This window comes from Rattus norvegicus, chromosome 13, assembly GCF_036323735.1.
Source record: "Rattus norvegicus strain BN/NHsdMcwi chromosome 13, GRCr8, whole genome shotgun sequence".
In the NCBI taxonomy this organism is placed as follows: Eukaryota; Metazoa; Chordata; class Mammalia; order Rodentia; family Muridae; genus Rattus; species Rattus norvegicus.
The window spans coordinates 86,650,050-86,661,880 of record NC_086031.1 but is presented as its reverse complement, the minus strand read 5'-3'; the positions used below and the strand labels follow the sequence as shown (position 1 = coordinate 86,661,880).

The following is an 11,831-nucleotide window of genomic DNA, read 5'->3' as shown; positions in this document are numbered from 1 at the left end:
GAGAAAGATCTACTGATCTCCATGATTTCAGAAACTTCAGTCTACTACAGGGGAAGTAGAGGAGAGCTTGGGCTCTGATGATAACATCACGTGATGGAGGAGAGCTTTTCATAGCATGACTGACCAGAAGCAGATTGGATGGAGTTAGAACCAGGAGCCAAGCTATAAGCTGTAAGGCCAGTCCATTGAGTTTGGCTTTCAACAGCTATGCCCACCTCGTAAAGGTTCCACAGCCTCTGAGCTAAGGAAACAGTGTTCAAACCATGGGCCAGTGGGCATGAGGGAGGCTTACATATTGAAACCATAACTCCTTCTCTTGTTTTCCTAGATCTTTCTTGCTGTCACAATTCAGTTAGTTTGGGGATTCTCATTCACATTGGAGCCTGTCCTCAAATACCCACTGCTCTGGTTGTCCCTTTACATCTCAGAATAAACCACTGACTGCTGATTGAAAGTTTCCTGTGCGGTGGTAGAGCTAGTCTTTATTGCAAGTGAAGTAGGAAAGAAGCAATGAGCAGAGAGAGAGGAAATGAGAGAAGTTTCTCTGCGGCTGGATTTGCTTTGGGTTCAATTGTTCTCACATGGCTCCAGTTCTAGAACCGCCTTGAGCAGTGGGCTGGGAGAACAAAGCACAAATGACCACCTTTTTATTGTAGCCAGTTACTCAAGTATTCAAGGAAACTTTAGGAAACAGGTTCAGTTCCATTCTTTCCTATCAAAAGCAGAGAAAACATACAATAGTTAGGTCTTAGATCTTCATAAAACTCCAGAGGTCTTCAAACTTTAGGAAGCATAGATCTCAACTGTGATCCACCCAGTCACTCAGTCTCGCACTATTGACAGGGACATCTCGGAAGGTTTGACATTTGTATAAAACAAACCAACAGAAAGCAACAAAGTAGCAGTTCTTGTCTTCTTGGAGCTAATAAAGGAGACAGACAGTAGTCATAACAACCAGTGTCTAGTCCAATTGTGAATTGGGGCTTAGACAGACATAAGCTGGCAACTGTAAAAGATAAACCTTGACCAGTTGACATCTTAAAGCATGTATTTGAATCAATAGTGATTTATGAATTGGGCAATGCCAGTCCTCAGTGATCACAGGCTTCCCAGAAGATAAAGGGGGGAAAATATTTATATACTGCCAATAGAAGCTAGACAAAACAGCTGATTGGTCAAACGGAGGGTCCCTAGGTAGAGCGTTTTTATTAGTAGGTGATTTTTTTTTATTAGTTAAAATCTTAGGAGTTAGACTCTGTTTGCTTAGGTAAAAACCATTCAGCCATTTCAATCTAAATGGTCTCCTAACTAATTTTTTAAAAACTACTGTTGCAGTAATTATTAAAAACAAAAACAAAAACAAAAACAAAAAAAAACACAAATCCTCACTAGCCAGCATCGTCGAGCCATATGGCATTAGCGGGGAGTATATCCATTTCAGTGGTAGCGGTTCAGGTGTGGCACCACGTCGTGCTACCCCCAACTACTCTGTGGCCCTGGAGGTCTCTCCACCCCTATCGCTAGCCACCCTCTCCTGGCTGTCTCTCTGCCAGCTGGGAATTCTCTGGTCCCAGCAACGTGGTAAAATCAGGACTCTAGAGATCCCAGAAGCAGAGACCCTCTCCTAGCTCTCTGTCGCTGCTCCGTTTACATTCCCAACATCCGCCCCCTAATGGTTATGCTATCAACTCCCAGCAACCCGTTAAAATCAAAACTCCAGATGCTCGTAATTTAACAATCAGATATATCTCAATAATTTATCTCAGTAGTTCTACATTCCACAAAATGTCCACGCAATAAACTCTCAACCAATTGAGAACGATAGAAAATTTGACCTATAAAAATCCATCCCATAAGAAATATTCATAGCTACCTGTGGTCATTTAAGGCTGCGCGGACCTTGGTGGTCCTTCTCTGCCGCCATCTTGGTTCTTCTCTATTTTTTCTTCTCTCTCACCTTACAAAAACTTTGTCCCCGCCCCATTTTCTCACTGTCCAATCACAGGCCCTGCGCCCATCCTGTGCCAACTCTCACCTACATAAAGACAACCACCTACGAGTACAATTATTGTGAATAAAAGCAAATATCTATTTAAATGTGATAATTAAAGCTCCGCCCCCCAAAAATAGCATTTAAAGTGAATCTGGGCCATTTGAATTCAATCATTTATGCAGTAACACAAATTAATGACGTAGATGTATTATACTTAATGATTTATTAATTTTTATGTTTCAAACTATTTCACTTTCCTTAAATGAGTAAGATTCCTCCTCTGAGCACTTTAAAAAAATAAGCAGATTATTTTTCAACATAAGTACTGTAAACATTTCTTGGGAATTTTGAGCTCAGTTTGCAAATGAAATGGGTTCTATGCCCCAATCAGAGTCAATGTCCCTCTGTCACTCACGCCAGGAGAGGGTAGCAGCCACAGGGCTCCTCTTGCAGAATCCTTCACTTCTGAGTCTCCAGGGTGCCAGTTTGTATTCTTCTGGTCCTCTAAAGACACGCTCAGATCAATTCAATCTCCAAAATTCCCAGGATGAAAAGGAAAAGAATCCCTTCCGCCTCATGGTGCAGAGTAGGAAGGAGCCTGGATGAACAGTGCCATAGATTGGGAATTAGGCTAAAAGGAATAGGGAAAAAATGAGAAGATGGAGAAAGAGGGAAAGATATTGAAGACAGAAAAGCCAGAGGTATGAGTGAGTGGCAGGTCCTCTTAGAAAGAGAAATCTGGAAACCGTAGATACTCAGGAACGGGAATATGAAGGCTCCACAGAGAGGAAAAAAGAATGTGAATGCCTGAAGTCAATTACCATGTCTCCTCACATCCCATAATACCCAGCACAGGCATTCCATCAACACTCCCTTGTCGGGCTAACATTTGTTAGCGTAGGTATCATATATTATGTATTGGAGCTGCAGAGAAAGGGAGACAGGCTTTGTTCACAAGAAAGCCCAACACACTTGAGCCCGCAACACAGCACAATCACTGCCATAACCGGAACAACACAACATCCTCCTGAATGTTTGTATTCTGTCTAAGCTCCACCCCCACAGCTACCTGGCAGCAGCCAGGTATGCTCCGCTCCACAGTCGCCTAGCAACAGTCAGCTGTGCCTGACTATGTAAGGGGCTGCTTGCCCCCTCCTCCTCCTCTTACTTCCTCTTACTCCCCTCTTACCCCCTCTTACTCTTTGTTCTTCTCTGTTCTTCCCCCCACCCCCCACCCTCCACCCTCCACATGCCCGTGGCCCGCTGCCTTTCTGCTCTTCTACTCTTCTCTCATTAAACCTCTCCATGTGGAACCATGTTGTCTGGGTGTGTTCTGTCCGGGCATGGGCCGAGATTCAAAACCCTAACACTAAGGCCATTTACTGGCTCGCACTGAAAGCCAAAATGACCAAGAAGCTTGTTAGGAGCAGGTTGTAATGCTTGTAACTGAGTTCCTGGAGGAACAGGAACTCATCCACACCACTTCTGCACAGTATCGGCACTAAAACATATAGAAGACTAGGATATTCTTAGTGTGCCCTTTTGCTAAAATGGACAAAAGATGCTAAAATAGTTACATCGCAGGTAGTGAGGCAGATTCCACAAGGGGTTTCTAGTTTTTAAATTTTATCTCCAGTGAAGAAATTCCACGCCTTGGCAACCTGGCCGTCTACCACTGAGCTAGCTGGCATAAATGTTATCCCAGCCTCGATCGTATTTTTTAGTTTCTTTTATTTTCTGCTTCCTTTTATTTTTAGCCTTATTTTGATTGACACATAACTGTATACATTTAAGGGTTAAAATGTAGTGCTTCAGTGTGCATGTGTAATCAGTAGTACATGATTAATTCAAATTAATGCATCCCTTGCCCTGATTGCTTTAATTTTCATAGCCAGACATCTGTGGATTATTCTGTTGTTCTGAAATATATTTTCTATGTGGTCTCACACATGCTAGCCAACCAAGGCACACCCCAATACCACATTGCTATTGACCATGGTCGCACTGCTAATAGGTCTCAAAACCCATAGCCTCTTCTACCTGAAGTTTTACAGCATTTGATCCGCTTCTCTCTTTTCCCTGCATCGTCAGAGGGTATTAAGCATGAAATTGGCACATGCATATCTTCATTTAAAAGTACACCTCTGAACACTCCTCCATTGTTGGTAGGATTGCAAAACTGGTACAACCACTGTGGAAATCAGTCTGGTGATTCCTCAGAAAATTGGACATTGCACTATCTATGGACCCAGCTATACCACTCCTGGGCATATACCCAAAAGATGCTCCAACATATAACAAGGACACATGCTCCACTGTGTTCATAGCAGTCTTATTTATAATAGCCAAAAGCGGAATTCTCGGCCAAAATGTTTACAAAAAGTGTGTGCTTTGTGACCTCAGGGTCTCCTCTTGCCTGCGTGCTGGGGAACCCCAACGTATGTTGGAACAATAAACCTCTTGCCGATTGCAGCGATTCCAGTCTCTGTGGCCTTATTGAATGGGGGTCTTCCGACGGACTCTTACATCTGGTACGTTGGCCCGGAAGCCCTCTTCAGGACCCAGACACCGTGGATTGGAGGACTGCTCGAGCAAGGTAACGTGGGATCCATCTGTCATCTCTGTCTGCCTGTATGTCTTGTGTGCGTTTTTTCTTTTGTTCTAGCGGCCACGATCTGTAGTTTCGGTTTGATCTGAGGTTGCCAAAGCAGCGAGCAGATGTGCCGGAATGCTACAGCAATGGGGGTACTCAGAGGACGCTCTAGTCTCCCGCTGGGAGAAGGAATCTGATAGGGTTCGTCTCCATCTGGGCACAGGGGGCTCCCACCCCCCCGGCCATCTGAATCTGTTTTTCTTCTGTGCAGATCGCCGGGTGGTTGGTTTGTGCATGCGTGTGCGCGCGCGCGCGCGCGCGCGCGTGTGTGTGTGTGTGTGTGTGTGTGTGTGTGTGTGTGTGTGTGTGTGTGTGTGTGTGTGTGTTTGGTTTCTGTTTCGTTTTTGGAACTTGTTGGCTGTGGACTCCATTCCAGCGTAAGTTGGCAGGTAACCTGAATTCTGTAGCGCTCGTGGGAGGGGCGCACTGGTCTTGCTGTTTGTGTGTGTGGACTCGGACAGATGTCTGTGCTGTCTGGTTTGCTTTTGGTTTGCTGGAAAGTGTCTGTAAAGCTTAGAGAGCCTCTGGTCTGGTTTGGCCTGTTGGACTCGATTCCAGCGTAAACTGGTGGGGTCACCTGAACTTGGATTCTGTTCCCTGTGAGAAGAGTAAGCTTCTCTTGTGTGTTGATTGTCTTTCTCTTTGTTTTTGGACTTCAGTCCTGTTCTGCACCTGTGGCAGGGGTGAAACTGTGTGTGGATTGTCTTTCTCTGTGTTCTTGGACTTGGACTGTGACTGACGCTGTTTTTGGACATGGGATAGACTGAATCTACCCTGTTAAGCATCTTAGTTAACCACTAGAAAGGATCTAGTGGAGAACAACTAGCCCTGAAAATGGATGGCCCTGGAGTGTCTGGCCCATACCTGGCCGTTGCTGGCAGTCGGAACGGGATGGGAGCAGCCTTGGGTGCAGGAACCCCTGGGGATCGGCACAGTGGCTTCGGGCCACCCCCTCCCCCCGGGGCTCCCCACCCCCTTTGCGGCATCGGGCCCCACCCTCAAGCCTAGGGCCTGGACCCAGAGAGCTGTCACAGGTGCAGATCTTGGTGGTAGTAGCAAATATTCAAACCAGAACTTTGAAGGACGAAGTGGAGAACTCCACCCCCGCTTCTTGTATACAAGCTTTTGTCTCCAAGACTCTTGCAGGTCCTGGCCATGAAGAAGAACCCTATAGAGACCAATGATGTAAAGAACATCCTTCAGGAGTGTTCCACTGTGGATCTACTGCTGATGGATCTTCCACCCCCTTACCATGGCCCCAGTTCCCACGACCCCTTCTCAGACCCCAGCAAGGGGGAAGCGTAGGGAGGAACCGTCAGAGCTGGGACGGGCCATGGGGACCCAGATGAGGATGACAATCAGGAAAGAACGTCCCCTCAGACATGGGGGCACCACCAATTGACCAGACTGTCATCGACAGCGGATTTTCCCTGATTAGACCTGACTGGGACTACTAATACGGCAGGAGGTAAGGAGCATTGACGGTCTAGCACCAGACTCCATTGGTAGGTCTCAAGGGGGTTGCAGGATGACCCACCAATTTGACCAAGGTATGTGAGGTTAAGCAGGGACCAGACGAGTCACCCTCAGCCTTTCTAGAGTGGCTCATGGAGGCATTCTGCCGATATACACACTATGATCCCAGCAGCAAGAAGCACAAAGCTACTGTGACTATGGCTTTTATAGACCAGGGTAGTGGAGATAGCAGGAAAAAGCTTCAGAGGCCAGAGGGACTACAGGATAAGTCATTGAGAGATTTAGTACAAGCTGATGAGCAAGGCTACCGTAACAGGGGGACAGAGGAGGAGAAGGGACAGAGAAAGAAAAAGGAAGATGAAAGGGAGATACAAGAAGAAAGGTGACAGGAAAGGAATTTGCTACAGTAGTTAGGGAAGACAAAGAAGAGAGACAGAACCCATCAAAAAGGACCATTGTGCCTATTGCAAGGGGGGCAGGAAATCCCAGGTCTTGGGAAAAGCGCTCCCAAAAACCGCAAAGGTGCTAGCCCTGGGGGAAGACAGAACGGGGTTCGGACCCCCTCTCCAAACCCAGAGCAACTCTGAAAGTAGAAGGGAAACCCACCAAAGTCTTGGTGAATACTGGGGCCCAACACTCAGTCCTCCAAGCTGATAGGCCAGTCTCCAGGAAAAAAAAAATTCATGAACTACCCTAAGAATTGTAGACCTGAGCGTGGGCTGGGTATCCCACTTGTTCATTGTCATCCCTGACTGCCCCTATTACTTGCTCAGGAGAGATTTGCTCTCCAAAATGGCTTGTGTGGGTTGAAATGGCTGGGTGAGGCCATGTGTGTGCATATCTGCAGGCTGTGTATGTGGAGCTTAAGACCCAGGCTGACCCTGTCTCAGTGCACCAGTACCTGATGTTGGGGGAGGCATGAGAAAGAATTGAGCCATACATCTCCCAGCTCCTCCAGCTTGGGGTGGTCCTATTGCCTTTGTGCCTGGAACATACCGCTCCTGCCAGTTGGGCACTAACAATTATCACCCAGTCTAGGACTTTGGAAAGATAAACTGTGGTAGAGTGGCTGACTTCTGTACTACTGTGCCTAACCCCCGCACTCTGAGTTCTTCACCACCTTCCAGAATTTGGTACACCATTTTAGTTTTGAAAGGTGCTTTCTTCTGCCTGAGCTAGGTTCCCCAAAGTCAAAAATGCTTTGTTTTTGAATGGAAAGACCCAGAGGATGGGACCACTGGTCAGCTGACATGAACTAGATTCTCCACCGGTTGGGGGCAATCTGGTCACCTTGCTGCCCAATCCTGACCTGTAGCCACCAGGTACTGGCAGAAGCCCATGGGTGGAGGGAAGACCTCTCCGACTGACCGAATGACCCCTGCCGAGACTACCTTGTCCACAGACGGGAACAGTTCTCTTCATGAAGGTCAGAGATGAGTGGGTGCTGCCGTGGTGGATGACACAAATGTCATCTGGGATGGCTGAACCTCTACCCCCAGCTCATCAACACAGATGCCTTTGCCATTTCTTGGGTTCCCTGATGAAGCCAGCAACTGTGAGTATTGTTCATTGCCCAGGACATCAGGAGGGAAGAGATTCAGTGGCACGGGGCAATAACAAAGCAGATCAAGTGGCTTGAGAAATGGCTATGCAGAAGCCTGTCCCTAGAGTGTAGGGGTTGCAGGCCTGCGAGAGACAGCCACTGGGAACTGGGATCCGACTAAGGGATGGCCTCACTTAGAATGTACAACAGAAGAAAAGGCCCAAATTGCTTAGAAGAGGAAGGAAAATGGTACACTTGAGGGGAAAGCTATACTCCCCAAAGGACAAACAAAAGACTCACTTTGCCAAATACACAAATGGACTCATTTAGGGGATAAGAAGCTTATCCAAGTGGTTAAGGTATATGTAATAGGCCTTAGGTTTTTAGCCAGACAGACAGTAGAACAGTGTAAGGTATGTCAGCAAGTGAGTGCTTAGCAAGAAAACTAGAAAATATCATCCTGAGTGAGGTAACCTAATCATAAAAGAACACACATGGTATGCACTCTTTGATAAGTGGATATGAGCCCAAAAGCTCGAATTACCCAAGATACAATCCACAGACCGCATGAAGCTCGAGAATAAGGACAACCAAAGTGCAGATGCTTCAGTCCTACTTAAGAGAGGGAATAAAAATATTTATAGGAGGAGATATGGAGACAAAGTTTGGAGCAGAGACTGAAGGAATGGCCACTCAGAGCCTGCCCCACATGGGGATCTGGCCTATATATATATAGCCACTAAACCTAGACAATATTGATGAAATCAAGAAGTGCATGCTGACAGGAGCCTGATATAGCTGTCTCCTGAGAGGCTTAGCCAGAGCACAACAAATACAGAGGTGAATGCTACCAGCAAACCAGTGAACTGAGAATAGGGTCCCCATTGGAGGAGTTAGAGAAAGGTTTGAAGGAGCTGAAGGGGCTTGCAACCCCGTAAAAACAACAATACCAACCAACCAGAGCTCCCAGGGTCTAAACCACTACCCAAAGACTACACATCGACTGACCCATGGCTCCAGCTGCATAAGTAGCAGAGGATGGCCTGGTTGGGCACCAATGGGAGGAGAAGCCCTTGGTCTCGCCAAGGCTGGACCCCTCAGTGTAGGGGAAAGTCAGGGCGGGAAAGAGGGATGGTTGGAGTGGAGGAACAACCTTATAGAAGAAAGGGGAGAGAGAGGGGTTGGGGGTTATGGATGGGAAACTGGGAAAGGGAAGAACATTTGAAATGTAAATAAAAAAAATCCAATTAAAAAAAAAGAAAAAAAGTGCACCTCTGACAATTCAAGCTGGACACAGACAAATGAGAGTAGTTGAGAGGCCACAATGGTGGCCTGAAATAGTAATAGAGAGAAAGTAAGCAGAAGCAGGTAGAGGTGGGGACTGTAGACGGTTTCCTGGTGTTTCCGACCATGCCAAATCGAAAGGAAAAGCAAGAGTAGTCTGTCCTTCGCAGCCAAGACATGGAATCAACAAAGTGTTGCCTCCCACAACTCTTACCTCAGCAAAACACCATATGAGTCTGCATCACATGGCGCTACCAGAACTTTCCACATCAGGTTCCTGTCAGAAGCTGGGTGTCGGGGAGTTCTGCAAGACGGAGTGAGCATGGGGAAGGGCCCTCTCTCACAGAGTCCCAGGAACCAGCAGGAGCCCAGCTTAGTCTGGAGGCTTGGCCAATCTGAGGCTAATAGAAGGGCAGGGCTGGGGCCCAGGGATGGTAGCTCTAGAGACTGCATCTCTTGCTACCTTGGAAATACTCCTTGCTACAAACCCTTGTCCCCAATGTCCCCACTTTACTTCAGCTGCTTTTGGATCCAAGAGGAAGGCAGGCCAGGGATAGATGGACCAAGGATGCCCAGAAATAAGAGAAACACAGTAAGAAGACATTACCTAAGCGGGAGAGGCTGATGGAAACACAGCTGGAGCTCTGGCTGACAGGATTCTCAGCAGTGCAGTGCTCACTGTCACCAGATGTCCGTGAAACTTTGAGAGTGGTTCCCCCACAGGAGACAACTGCCCCCTGGCCATGGAGGTCCCAGTGGTACTGAACATCCTCTCCAGCCTGTTTCAAAGAGCTGACCAGGAGCAAGCATGAAGGTCCCGTCCCTCATGGTCTGCGAGTTGGCAGTGACACTGGGCTTCTCTAGCCTCTCTGTACAGAGAAGTTTCAGATTGGCCAAGCAGTGCCAAGTAAAGCAAAGGACCAAATGTGTGTCTCTCCACTCTCCTCACCATAAACTAGCTGATGCTCTTCAGGGGCTGCAGTGAGTTTTCCAGGCCCTTTTCCTGACTCCCTAAAGCGTTGATCTGAAGAGAATAGTCACCATGGTGGGTAATGTCTAATCAGCCCCTGTAGTGCTTAGGGATGTCACAAGGTCCGGTCCCGTCGTTGTCGTCCCGTCCCGTCCCGTCCCCCTCCCATCTCCCCCTCCCGTTCCCCCCCAACACCCTCCTAGCTGCAGAACAATAACCAGCTCTTTGGAGCTCCAAGTTGCACTTCCCACCTCCTACTCTGGAGCATAGACAGGCCAATTCCCCCAGGGTGTGAATCACTGGCTTGCTCTTGACCCTGCAGCCAGAGGGAGAAAAGCAGTGTTTTTGCATCCATTTCTCCTACTCCCATGGGGCAGCCTCAGGCCCTGCTCTTCCTGCCTACCTATGATCAGACCCATCTGTTCCAACAGCACCTTGCTCTTGCAAAGGTGTTAACCCTCTGTCTCAGGCTTCCTTGGGGGTGGGATGTGGGGCAGGGGCGGGGCCGGAGTCCTTCTCTAACTTCTCTGTCCATTCCAAAGCTGCTGTGAAAGAAGCACGCTCAGATGTCTGGGCAGCCAGGACGCCTGTGCAGGAGTTTGGCACAATAACGGGGGTGAAGCTGTTACTGACTAGATTCTTGACAGTACAGGCAAAACTGCAGCGCCGTCCTGGGGACTCCCAGAGACTGAGAACAGACCCTCTGAGGGACAATACAGTCCTGGCACTCAGCAGCGTCCAGCTGCCTCCTCTGCTTCCCGTCACAGGTCAGGGATAAGGAATGCAAAGTCCCTTATCTCAGGGTCACATGAGGCTGGGCCAACTTCTCTTTGTGTGCAAACGGGAACAAGGCAGGGACTAGGAAATGCTTTTAGGTCGCCACATACTGGAAAAACCCGCACAAGAAGTGTCAGCCCAGCCTGCATCACCCTGAGCATACACAAGGAAGATGGGGGTTAGGGTGCGGGTAGGGGTTTGCCCACATCTTTTCTGGACCTTGGCCCATTCGATCCTTTACAAGAATGTAACACGTAGTGTCTCATTTGTATTCCGCATTTCCATTTCTGAGGCTCAGACCGCTCCAGGAACTTGCCCAAAGTCCCATCTGTCTAAATGGTGAATCCCAGCCTCAAATGTCATGGATCTGTTCCTATTCCTGGGCTCTGTTTGTTTGTTTGTTTTGTTTGTTTGTTTTGTTTCTATTTGTTCTGTGGGAGGATGTTTGTTTTTATTATTTTTTAATAATCATTTTATCCATTTACATTTCAAATAATATCCCCCTTCCCAGTTACCCCTCCACAACCCCCCATCCCATCCCATCTCTCCCCCCTCCTCGTTGCCTCTGTGAGGGTGCTCCTCCACCTATTCACCCATTCCCACCTCACTGCTCTAGCATCCCCCTATGCTGTGATATCAAGCCTCCACAGGACCAAGGGGCCTCCCCTCCCACCGATACAGATAAGGCCATCTGCTACATATGCAGCTGGAGCCATGGATAACTTCCTGTGTACTCTGTGGCTGGTGGTTTAGTCTCTGGGAGCTCTGGGGTGGGGGTGGGGGTGTCCTTTAGTTGATATTGTTGTTCCTGTGGAGTTTCAATCCCCTTCAGCTCCTTCAGTCCTTCCCCTAGCTCTTCCATTGTAGTCCCAGGGCTCAGTCCAATGTTTGGCTGTCAGTATCTGAATCTGTATTGGTTAGGGGCTGGTAGAGCCTCTCAGTGAACAGCCATACCAGGCTCCTGTCAGCAAGTGTTTTTTGGCAGCAGCAATAGTGGCAGGGTTTGGTGTCTGCAGATGGGATGGGTCTCTAGGTGGTGTGGTCCCTGGATGGCCCTTCCTTCAGTCTCTGCTCCATTTTTTGTCCCTGTCTTTCCTTTGGGCAGGAACATTTCTGGATTTAAATTTTTGAGATG

The 11,831-nt window shown here is 48.0% G+C and overlaps 1 long non-coding RNA gene across 2 annotated transcripts; it reads right to left on the bottom strand.

Moving 5' to 3' along the window:
- Positions 1–311: 311 nt before the first annotated feature.
- On the bottom strand, positions 312–10,665 carry LOC102549964 (uncharacterized). Of its 2 annotated transcripts, none has more exons than XR_359108.5 (3): positions 9,164–10,665; positions 2,409–2,624; positions 312–712 (listed from the first exon to the last, which is right to left on the bottom strand). It is a non-coding gene; the product is annotated as an uncharacterized LOC102549964 (long non-coding RNA). The 2 variants fall into 2 exon arrangements; XR_595559.4 differs by having other exon boundaries at positions 325–712; positions 2,409–2,591; positions 9,164–10,075.
- Positions 10,666–11,831: the final 1,166 nt, after the last annotated feature.